The sequence below is a fragment of the Apis florea genome, unplaced genomic scaffold, assembly GCF_048593485.1.
Source record: "Apis florea isolate Af1SG1 unplaced genomic scaffold, ASM4859348v1 contig_3496_pilon, whole genome shotgun sequence".
NCBI lineage: Eukaryota > Metazoa > Arthropoda > Insecta > Hymenoptera > Apidae > Apis > Apis florea.
This window is the reverse complement of record NW_028256773.1, coordinates 8,149,180-8,161,903: the sequence shown is the minus strand read 5'-3', so window position 1 is coordinate 8,161,903 and position 12,724 is coordinate 8,149,180. Positions and strand designations below refer to the sequence as shown.

Sequence of the window (12,724 nt, the reverse complement as noted above, 5' to 3'; positions counted from 1 at the left end):
GAGGACTCTCCTCGAAAACTATAAAACGATTCGAGTGAACTGTGTGTAAGTTGCTTCGACATGAGAGAGAGAGAGAGAAGTAAATAGTTTCTCGTTTCCTCGATCAGAGAGAGAGCAATCGAATCCTCGGTTATTACAGTTTCGAATAATAAGTTGGCTCGATTTCGTGGAATATCGATGATCAAAGCCATTGGATAGATTCCAATCTTCTCCAATTCTATACCCTCGATCGTATAACGAACCAATTATTTTCATACCTGAACAAATTCAATTGGATCTGTTCCAATTTTTCATAAAATAATATAGTTTTTAGCTCGTAAAGCATTTTTTTTTTTTTTTGACCCTAAAACGTTGCATAAATCGTGAGAAAGTGCTATAATTAAAAGAGACTGTTATAGCGAGGTGTACTTTCTTTCGTCCATTGATTATCCATGATCGATCCAAAGAATATTTTATAGGAATTTCGAAAAAGTGCCATAATTAAAAAAGGTTATATAACGAGATGTGTAGGTGTACCTTCTTTCGTCCATGATCGATCCAAACAGTGTTTTATAGGAATTTCGTAAAGCATTCTTTTATAGGCCGTATAAGGAAACATTGGGTCGTAAATCGAGAAAGTGCGATAATAAATAACAACGAATACGAAAATTTCGACGCAAAGTTGCACGATTTTAATTAACGCGATCACGAGCGAAATTTGCATCATTAATTATGAACAATAATCCGTGAGGAGGAGGAAAGCTGGAAAAGCGCGGAGGAAAAGGCGGAAGAAGGATTTTTGATTTTCGGTAGGAATAGGGGCTGGGCTGGCACGCACAAGTCGGCGCACACAAGAGGTGGATACGATGTGGAGGCAGGCAGCGGCTAATGATGATCGATGATGTTCTCACTAGAACATAGCCGGGCTCCGAGGCTAGACGAGACGCGAACGAGTCTGAGAGCTGGCCGGAACACGGCACGCCACTCGGAAGAAATGCTTTATTGAATTGTCGAAGACAAGGCCCGATACAAGGCATCTGCTCTCAGTCGAGCCGACGGAAAACGTATGTGTGTCGTCAGCGTGGTAAAACCATCGATCCGTGATTTCTTCCAGTTCCCTTTTTCTTGCTTGATTAATGCAATATCTGCGCAAACACACACGCTGCTCGCTTCCTTTATTGGAACACCCGTTATATGTACTCTATGCCATTTTTCTTTTTCTTTTTTTTCCAGTCGAGGAATTTCGTTTCGTAATATTTCGGTGTATATTGGAAGTGATAGAAATGGAGAACAATGATTCGAATCGTTTCGAGTTAAGATCTCTTCCGTTATACGTTTTATAAGCGCTTTTTCGAATTGGATTTCATCGGAATAATTAGTAGCAGTGTCGATCGAAATACTGGCGAAATATTGGAATAAAATAATTCATATTGAAAGAATTGATAATGAATGGGAGGACAACGAGTCGAATTGTTTGAATTAAGATCTGCACAATTTCCTCTATTGGAACACCCGTTATATTATACCGAGGAATTTTCAATTCGTAATATTCGATGTATCGTCACAATACTGGCGAAATATTGGGATAAGATCCACATTGGAAGTGATAAATGGAAACAATGATTCGTATTTCTACGCATACTGTTATTGGAACACCCGTTATATCAATGCTCCAGCGTAATTTCGTAATGCTTTTTCGAGTCGAGGGATTTTGTTTCGTAATATTCGATTAACAATTCCTTTGGAAGATTAAAATACGATTTCATTGTAATTGGTATCGTCGACAATATTGGAGAAATATTGGAATAAAATTTCACGTTGGAAAATGAAAATAATGATTTGAATCGTTCGATTCAAGATCTGCATACATTGCGTACATTTTTTTTATTGAAACACCCGTTATACACCAATATTATTCAGCAGTTTTGCAATGCTTCTTTTGAACTTTGTTTCGTAATATTGGATTGGAAGTGATGGATGGAAACAATGATTTGAATCCGGTTCGAGTTAATTGGCAAAAGGTTGAGAAACGTAACATGGAATAAAAATATGACGAATCGGCATCCAATCGCAAGAGATCCATTATTTGAATTTAATATTTTCTTCCCCTCCCCTCTTTTACCTCCGCGGCGTTTTTACGGGCCTGGTCGAGTTTATGTTTTAATAGGCTAGGAATGCTTGGATCGCCCCTTTTCTTTCTCCTCCGAGCAATCCGAAAAAACGGAAGAATCCTAGTCGTAAATTGATCGAGCCTTCCCTTTAAGAATGAAGGGGCTGTTGAAAGTTCGCGATGAGGCCGGATGGATTGACGTTAAATGAGTACTCAGAGAGCGTGGTTTCCTTAAACTGGTCGGCCGTAACTTTGAGAATAAAAAGCTTGTTCGTCGTCGGCAAGATATGGTGTCTATTCAGAAGCTTGTTACTTTTTCCCCCTTTTTTCCATCCGTTGTTAATGTTTTTCATCGCTTGTACCATTCATCGAGCCTTTCCAGATCGGTTCTTTTAACGAGCCAATACAGACTTCTTAAATCGGCCTCTGATTAATTATACTACATACCATAGATTTTTCAATTCCATTCTTATCTATCCTTCGAAGAAAAAGAATTTTCAATTTCCAAAAAAAAAAAAAAATCGTTAATCGTTAATCCTACTTGCGACGATTCGATTCGACACGGAGAAAGAACAGCGAAGCGGCGATATTCACAGAGCTTGTTAAATAAACAACAACTGCGCGCGTTATGGAGTTTACTCTTACTAGTTGGCGGGGATGCGTTTTAAATATATATATATATAGATCTTGGTGAACTTCCTGGGTGCCGATATTCCGAGATATTCCTTCCCGCATACCGGTTTCTCTGAAATTAATTGCTACAGTTCCGTGCTGTTTGCGCCGCGTAGATTAGCATGTACTTCTGTGTGTATCGATTTCAAATACAGGGTGTGCAAGAAACCAGCCATTAATTCTGCCGCGATAACACGCCGCGTTAACTTTTAAATTGCCGGTTCGCGTATGAACGAATGAATCACTAGCCTCGCGATTAAAACCGTAGCGGGGACCGTTCAAGAGAGCGTTTCATTCGTCTCGACACGAGTGGAGAGTTTGTGAGTGTTTGGGATGAACGAAGAAAGTTGAAGAAAAAAAAAACTCAAGATCGGTCGAAAAAAAGGATAGGTGATACAATGTGAAAGAGAAGAGATTCTAACCTCGATTTCGAACAATGAATCGATATTTATGAATCCGATTAAATTTGAAATATCGTTAGATTCAACGTACTCTTCTCTCAGATTTTACACGCTTCCCTTTGCCTTTGTTCGAAAAATAAAAATCGACGAGGATTCCAGGATTTTTCTTCAAAAAATAAAATAAACACCAACGATACGACGTTGATTTCTTTTTGCTCACTATGTACCAGTGTAGAATATGCGCGGCTCAAGTAGTCAACGGCTTCGAACATTTTACTATAATTCCTATGATAATCTTATAGCTATCATCCGAGCTCGTTTTTGCTCGACACGGGCTAGCTATACGCTCGCGGCTGATTGCCTATCTCCGGTTCGTAGCCCCGCGAAAAAAGGACCAAGGACATATCGGCGAAAAAAAGAAAAAAAAAAAAAAGAAAGAAAAAATTCCATAATCGTTCCATAAGTTTTCGCTGGCGACAGCGGTTTTAAGGTCTGCATCGTCCTGTATGTGACTCACCTCGGTTATAACCGCCGATTCTCCCGACCACCACCGCCAATTTCACGTATCTGGAACAAAAACAGAAAACGAATGTCAACAAGTGCGCGCGGACTACTCTGTCATCGATGCAAGGATAACACGCCACTCGAGAGTGTGTAACTTGTAATTAGCGATCGTTGGTATGTTTAAGTATGCCTCGAGGAATCGTTTGCATTCGAAATCCACTCGTATCTCGCAAAAGAAAAAAAAAAAAATTACGTAGTTTTAACAAAGGGAAAATCGTAGCATTAAACAAAGCTACTTAAACTTACCTCACAATAGCACAAGTGACAATATCGATAGAATTATTAGAATATCGTTACAATTATGGTCAATTATTACTTAAAATATCTTTTCATTTCAAAGTTTAAGGATCCGTTGTACTATACGCGTATAACCATAATCTTTAAAACCAATACACTTTACAACAGCCACTAACCGGACGCCAATATCGTCACTCAAGTTACCAACATATAACCACCTCCAGTCCACCGTACTGAAAGCGCCATCTTCCAATTCCCTAGAAATTTCCCTCGCGTGTTAAGCGACGGCAAGAGGCTAACGACGGAGGCATCGTTCGATCTGGAAATCGATATTTTTCTCTCTCTCTCTCTCTCTCTCTCTCTCTCTCTCTCTCTCTCTCTCTCTCTCTCTCTCTCTCTCTCTCTCTCGAGTACGGAGCTGCAATGTCACGCACGAGGCGCAATACTCGATGTGTGGAAGCATAAACTCATAGCAATCATACGTAAACGCCCACGCAGAAAGCCGGACACGGAGAGCTGACCGCCAGAGCAGCCGATGTTCCATAACGCGTTTCTCCATTGCGTCCATTCCTCGGCGCAGCACATGCGCTCTTTGCCTTCCTCCGCCTTCCTTGGCCGTATTTTATACACGCTAGCCGGAGCACCTATGTATCGGCGATTTTAATCGGCCGGCCTCGCGGTATTACAATCAGGGATCGACGACGAGGATAGACACAGTAGGTGTATGAATAAATTTTAAACCTATTCCCCTTATTAACTCCCGAACCCATCTAATATACGCGCGATATTCCGAGCGAATTTTGCATTTTCATATAACAACGTCTCTGATTTCCAGAGCTCGTAGATCGCGACGATGGACGATGGCGTATACCGATGACGAGCGATATTGCTCGTTCGACCGAGAGATCGTTTCCAGTAATGGTTTTCAGGTATCCGTGCGTATAGAAAGATGAAATTTACGAGATTGAGGAAATCTCGTTACTTCTCTGATAAGGTTTATAAAGTTCTCGAACGCGCTTCTTCTGCAAGCGTGTCTTCCACCGCGAGATGGATGGAAGCTCGATCATTTTACCACTCCTCGAAAACTTTTGAAAAGATTCATCGATACAAAATCTACCGATTTAGACTAACTCTCGACGAGCTAGTTGCGCATGGATGGTAGAAATTTCTCGAAAACGGCCATTGTCTCCACCACGACGTAAACCATCACGTGGCCAAAGAGTCGTTAACAAGAAGTTTTCCCATGCAAAGTGAAGTTGAATTGCAAAGCGCAGCAAATAAAACGCGTTTAACGCACCGCGTCGCGATTCGACGCAAATTTTCAATCACTCACGACACATTTCCCTCTCTCTCTGTGCTCTTATGCGGCGATACTTCGCTTCCCGGCCACCATTATTCTCGCTCCCTCGCTTCCCGTTCCTTCTCTTTCCTTCTTATTCCGATTCTTTCTCTCCGAGCTTTCTGGAACGATCTGGAACTGTGACTGCGAGAACGATATTTCGACGCGAGCCGACATAGGCGATCCTTATTGTAGAGGGCGCGTTACAACTAGTTACAATTCGAAACAAGTGTTGGGCCTAATTTACTACTTTTGCGCATGGCGGGTGAAGTAACCGTGGCCGAGACTTTCTCCGGGCGTTATGCATAATGCATCGGTCAAACGGAACCGCGAAAATTTACGGACTACCGGGGATACCGATGTCTCAATTATGCCCGTGTTCGGCTCAATCCGTACGTAGAGGCACGATTGAGATAGAGGGACGTATTATATCGAGAGAAAGGGAAGTGAGCAGACTCGTTGAAAAAATAACCAAGTTAGAAATTTCGAATAAGGTTATTTTATTAAAACGATTACACAACGATTTATTCGGAAGTATTTATAGTTGATTTTTATCTGCAATCTCGGCCGTTTGGAATTATATTTTATTATTTGCATCTATCATTACGTCTTGAGCACGATGAATTATCGAAGATTAATGAGCTTCGAATATTAAATTTTCCCCGTCACTGGAAATTATGAGTTGAAATAATTCGAAATATTTTATCATTGGACAGAGTAATTGTAAAAATTATTAAAAATGATTTTAGATGATGATCGCTGAGTACCATTGAACCAAATATCCAAAATAATCGTAGAATTAAATTATTAAACAATTCTAAATTCTTTATTCTCGTCAACGGCACTCGTGCAACGGAGTGAAAATTTCGAGAAATATTTCGAAACGATAAAACAGTACACTATCGGTGTTAAAACCGCAATTCATTTCTGGGGAGTGGAATAACCCGATATCCGATTCGCGAAGAACGGTCAAGTGAATCGCGTAACAGGCTGGAAAGGCAGGGTAGGTATACCATTATCCATAGAATCCGTGCAAATGAAACGTAACCACGGCCAGCATCAGCACCTAGGCATCCGCAACATCCTGTCCCGGTTTCTGTCTCGCTCGACACCTATACAACAACCGTTCACAAGGAAGTCCCCGAGGGGACCACACCGACGCGGAAACAATAAATGCAGGCTTATTTATTAACCTGTACGTACGTAACCTCCCGAGTCCGTGGAATTTTTAATAGGCAATCCGCCAGGCGTATTACGACCCCTTCCCTCCCGTTCCTCGTCCTCCAGATAGATGTTTATCGGCCTTGGATTAAATTATTGCGCTATAAATTCTGTCGGTACAGAATGGAAATAAAGCTAGATTATTTTTTTAGGGGAAAAATCCCCTCGATTCCCGCGATTCATCTATCAACGGCACCGTTCTCTCCTCTTTTGAATTTAAATTTTAAATCTACTTTTGAGTAGATATTTCGTCCCGTTGTTCGTTCTCTTTTTGAATTATCAAAAATCTATATTTATTTGGCTCATTAATAGACGAGACTCGATCTGATTTTGAAGAAGCAATCTCCTCCGCATTTCATATTTCAGCAACAGAAACGATCTATATTTTTACTTTAATATTCTTCCTCTTTCTCCCATCAACCAGCCACGAAACTCGATCTGATTTTGAAGAAGCAATCTCCTTCACATTTCGTATTCCACAAAGTGAAGAGCAACAAAGACAATCTGTACTTTTACCTTATAATACTCTTCCTCTTCTTTCTCTCTCATCATCGATTCGATTTTGAATAAGCAATCTCCTCCAGATTTCGTATTCCACAAAGTGAACAGCAGCGGGAACAATCTACATTTCCTCTCTACTTCAATCTCATACCCTTTCTCTGGTGAACAACAACAAGAAGGAACAACAGCAACCAATCTCCCCCACATTTCATATTCCACAATGTGAACAGAAACAATCTATATCTCCCCTCTACATCTTGCCAACGTTTGATCAACAATCGAGCCACGAAACTCGATCCGAGGCGCATTTCATATTCCACAATGTGGAAGAAGCAGCCTGCAGCCAGCGATCATCTCGATCGAAAAATTTCCCTTTAACGGTAACCCTTTCCTTCCTTCTTCCTTCCTTCCTTCCATCCGTCCCGGAGGGCCTCCGCCTGCAAGAAGTAGCTAGCATCCAATCATCCCTCCTCTCTTCTTTCCTTCCTCGAAGATTTACGATCTCGATCGTCCCTATTGCCACGAGAAAGATCGAAGCTACGCATTTTCTTCCGGCCTCCTCTCTTTCTTTCAAAAACTCCAACTATATATGCGCAATATGCATGGCTGCCAGTTACGTTGCTTCTCGTTAAAAGGCCCACATCGATCGATCGTGCACGCGATCCTCGTTATTTCTTCCTTCTTCTTCTTCTTCTTCCATCTCGTTCCATTGGACCAAGTGTTTCGTTTTTCCAGTAACGACAAATTAACCCCTTTGCATTCGAGGCGGGCTAATCAACAACTCGAACCGTTTCGTAGAGCTTTTGGCGAATTTCTTACCTCCAACTTAACGCTAAACCTACCACGCGCGGTCGAACGACCGTTTTTGAAATTTCGTTTAGAATTTCTTGTATACTGAAGTCACTGTATGACTTATCGACTTTTTTTCTATAATGTGGATTATACAACCCATTTTTCAATATTCACAACTTTCTGTATTGTTTACTTTACGAATCCAACTATCTGAAATCTCTTTCCATATTAAGATACAAATGTTTTTTTGTCATTTGACCGCTCATGGTCATAGGAATAGGTATACATGAAATGGTTTAGTGTTAAAATGATTATAAATTAACTTTTATATTTAATGTATCTTTGTTAAACGTTAATCTTTGTAATTTTGCTTTATATATTTCATGCAACAATTGCATGCCCGGCTTTTCGGGACAAGTATCACAACAGTATGTCGTTTGATGTCTTTTGCCGGGGTTATTTCTTTGAGAGCAGACTTTGCAATCCTTCCCAACTCCTGTTACGCAGCTTTCCATTTAGGCGGAATCGGAGGTTGAAGCCCTCGAGCACGTGTGAAGTGACGAAAATCTCAATTGCCGAACTAAGGTTTTCGCGTACTGCAAGCGATTAAGCGGTTGTTTAGTGATTTTATAAAGTATATATGAATCTATTGAGTCACGTTAATAATTTTCGCAGGAGGATCGGTTCTTTCGAAAGGAACGTTACAATTTGGTTCTTTCTTTTCTTCACGAGTGTTGTCACCACAGATTGTTGCTCCAGCGAAGCATCGACGATCATCCAACGTTCTCACGCGTCGACTTACGCGAATCCGTTCGTTTCTCCGTTTCGATCGATCAAACCAATTAGTATTCGAGATCACGTCCCGTACAATTAACTTAGCCCTCCTCCTCGAAATATCGGCGCCGAACCGGTCCATCCTCTCCAAGGATTCCGCCCTGGATTGAGTCGGCGATGTGGACGATTTCGGTTTGTTAAAGGAGTCCTCTTCCCCTCTCTGGAGAAATGAAAAAGGGAGAGGAGTATTCGCCGCGTAAAAACCGGAAGCGGGGTCCGGTTTCGACGGCGCGGGGAGAGGAATTTGGCCGGCCAGGTGTCACATTCCATTGGTCGGTGTTTCAAATCCGTCTCGATTATTGGCCGGAATAAATTAAACTCTCGGCCGGCCTCTTATTTCCTCCCGCTTTTCCTCTTCCTCCCTTCGTGACGGCGTCGATCACCAATTTCAGTTTTTTCGATCCACTCGCGGAGGGGGGGGAATTACGCGAGTTTCGTTGGAAGCGGCGAAGGAGGAACGTTTTTACGAGATTACGAGCTCCTTTTCGGGCGGAACTCGGCTCCCCTTTTGCGTTTAGTTTCGAGAATATGGAGAATACACGTTGGGAAATAATTTGATAATTATTCGAGTATTCTTTTTTTACTGTTCGGTAATTTTTTTTTAGTAATAATTTCAGGAAATTTATTGTGTTTGATGAAAATTTTTTGTTTGTGTTTCAGGTAGGTGTTACAGTGCGCCATCTGTCGATCGAAATTCTACGCGAGGTAATCAATTTCGATTGTCGTTCTGTTTTCATTCCAATTTTCGTTTATTTGGATCACGTCAAGTTGAGAGAGAGAGGAAGAGAAACGGTATATTTTCAAAACTAGAGAGCAAAGAAACGCCGCGATTACAACTTTTATTTTTTAAAAACAATTGTGAACAAGCGATAATCGGTTGGTGAAACACGTAATTTTTGTAAAGAATGCGGACTATCAGATGGTTTCGACATTTGTCTAGGATTTTCATTAGCGTCCATTCGAAAATGACCTCGAAAGCTTCCAATTTTCTCATTCTTTATTCATCGCGTCCAATTCCACTTCCACTCTCGATTTATCCTTGTTCGATGTGAATCTCATTTCGAAACCAACGACACAAAGTCCTCATATTTCGATGCAAACAAGAAGCTATCGCACAAAGGAAATATAAAAGGATTTATTGGAAAATTGGCGCAAACTTGGTGCAAAATCTTACAATTGTTTCGTTCAACTTCGGTAGATTTAACTTTTTTAACGCAACACGTTGAAAGACAGTTTGAAGTAAGAATTTTTCATTGCTACGTCCCGTTTTGCGGAAACGGTGAAACTCGTGCAGCGCGTGTATACACAATTAATTGCATTCGCACGATCGATGGATCGTCCGAGATAGAGATTCGAAATGGCAAACGTGAGTTATACCGCAGCGTTGTGTGTTCGTTCAACCTCGACGCGATTACGCAATTGTTCCCGTTAAGGGTTATTCCATAGTTCGAAAGTGAAAACCGCCGGTCGAAAGCGTGGACTCATATGCGGGTTCGCATATAGATAGAAGAAATACAAAGAGAGAAAATTCCAACGATAAATTTATTTTTTTATTTATTTAAGATCGAATTGGAAAAATTCCGAGTTACCCTTAAATTATAAACTTACTCGACGTCGACCAATAACGTATTTTTTCCATATTTTATCTACGTTCCATATTTATCTACATTCTTCTTTCGCTTCTATATAAATTCCGGATCAAATTAGATTCGAAGGAATTTCTCACGTTGTTCGAGTTCTGTTTCTGTGCCTTAAGAAACACCACCTGTTTAATCAACGTGTCGAATCGAGAAAATTAAAAAATTAACTAAAAAAAAAAAAAAAAAAAAAAAAAGTGTAAGTAAGCGTTAACGCACGAGCGTATAATTTATTAAACAGTCAACGAAATTAATGAATGGAAGATATATATATAATATAGAAATATATCCCGAATATCCGAGGATAAATCGGATTCGAGGCAATGCCGCGTTTGATGCCCTCATCTCGAGGCCTTTTCCAATTTGGGCCAACATGCAAATTCGCCGGAGGCGTTCCGCCAAGTCACGCGAGGACGTGCACGTAACGAACGAACGAACGCCAACTTCCTTCGAGCGAACTGTGTTCGCGTTTCTTATCTGCCCATCGCCATTACACGCTGTTTCAAGGAACCGTCTGACCGCGTCCACGCGACGTCTTCATTTTCGCCGATCACCGAGAAACTCCTCTCCGAATTTCTTTCGCGATTGTCGATTTTTGAGATTCAGGATTTTTGCATTCGGTGGATAACGAACGATCGGTGCTAGGTTTTGTCAACACAGACAGAGGAACGATTGGATTTTCGTAGCGAAGGATCGAATTAGATCGATGAAATTTTGAAATCGGCGAGGGATAAAAATATCCGGTCAATATCGTCATCGTTTAATAAATTAATCAGTTTGTAATGTGAATAGTTAGTTATATACATTTATCTGAATGACGTCTGGATGAAACGGATCGAATTCTTGTCCCAGAAGCGCGTGGACACGTGTCCGTCGAGGTGTGTCCACTTTTATCGTTGGAGAAAACGCGTAGGCACGACCACCGTGCACCATTCTCCTGGCTAATAATTCTTCGTTCCCTCGCGGTCACCCCGTGGATGCCAGATCGCGCGGATAACGCGAGCGAAACACGGAATACCGTCGCACCTGTAGATCGTGCACCGTCGGATAACCGTATTTAGGGAGTTTAGCTTTACCGAAAACCTTTTCTCCCTTTCGCGGTTCAGTGATCCCCGCCACTCGATCGATACCTCTTTCCTCCCCTCCCTATCCCGATCATCGTTCCCAGCAAACGTAAAACGAGACTGTGTATACGACAGTACGCTGGCTGATCGAGTCCTGCCTCGAAATTATCAGATGTGCAAGTAAGTTCTTCTCCCCCTTCTTCTTCCAAATTCAAGGTTTTATTAGATAAATCAGGCCACTCTCGATCTTTCTGAACGATCGTCTTCCAAATTAAAATTTCCAATCTTTGCTTTTTCTACGACTGATTTCCTAAAATGCTTCTCGCGCGCCATATCGAAATTGTTGCGATCGTGGAAAAATAGGAAGGGAAGGAACTTATTCCCGTTGCGTTCTATATTCGTGACTGCTCGATTTCGAGTGGCTACGATTAATTAACATCATCGCTCTCTGCAACTCGTTCGAAATGCGGATAATTCCTCTTTCAACGATAAACCTAATAATTTACAATACCCCAAACGCGTATACGTAAATCGATCAGATATCGGTAAAAAGAATCTAAATCCAAAAACTTCTTCGCGATCCTTCTCGAACTTGTAAAAATCACATTTCCATCGGAAAATTGGAACAGGACGTCGCGCGATCCAAACACGTTCGTGAAACTGAATTTTCACTCGAAAAACTTGGCACTCGCCGCGCAATTAAGTCATTTGAATCGATGGCAGGAACGTTCGAGAGGCCTGGAGAGTTGCATACCCGATCGGTGCCGCCATTGATTCATGGCCCTGTCACTGGGATCCCATTGTCGAGGCGAGCCGAGAGCGCGCGTTCTTTTTCTGCGCGTCCCCGAAAAAACCGCGCACGAAACAGCGGAGAGGAGGAAATCTCGCGACCGACACGAGTCGTGGCAGGGGAAGGAGAGGGGAAGAAAAAAGGAAGAGGCGCGCGCAGAAGCGAAATGGGAAGCGCGGCGGGGCGCGGGACGCCACACTGTTTTAATTTGTCAACCGTCACTTCTTGCCCGGGCGTCAAGGATATCCGACACCTCGGTAGGTAAACACGCGTCGAGTCAACCTATTCCTATCGTTCTACCTCGTTCGAGACACATTTGCTGGAAAAGAAACTGGAAAAGCGGTGGATTGTTCTGTAATAATCGCGTCCGTGGCAAGATAATTTATCGACAGTGTTGTAGATGTTGGCTATTAACTTGTTAAACCCGAGGAACGGGTATAGTGGTATAGATAGGGAAAAATGTGGGGAATTGGCGTGTTGTTGAAAAAAAGATTAACAACAGTTTGAGAGGTAAGAGTTATTCGGTGAAGAGTTATTTCCATTTGTTCGAAACTACAGGCGCGCAGCGCGGTAGATCGATCAT

At 41.8% G+C, this 12,724-nt stretch overlaps 1 protein-coding gene and 1 long non-coding RNA gene across 2 annotated transcripts in view; one reads left to right on the top strand and one right to left on the bottom strand.

The window, feature by feature from the left end:
* LOC100868443 (protein cortex) overlaps window positions 1-12,724 on the top strand; it is a 169,261-nt gene that overhangs the window by 71,646 nt on the left and 84,891 nt on the right. The window lies entirely within an intron of this gene.
* Window positions 1-12,724, bottom strand: part of LOC147656869 (uncharacterized) — a 146,618-nt gene that overhangs the window by 64,884 nt on the left and 69,010 nt on the right. Inside the window, exon 2 of the long non-coding RNA XR_015293598.1 lies at window positions 3,680-3,729. This is a non-coding gene — a long non-coding RNA (uncharacterized LOC147656869). The remainder of the gene's footprint in view (window positions 1-3,679; window positions 3,730-12,724) is intronic.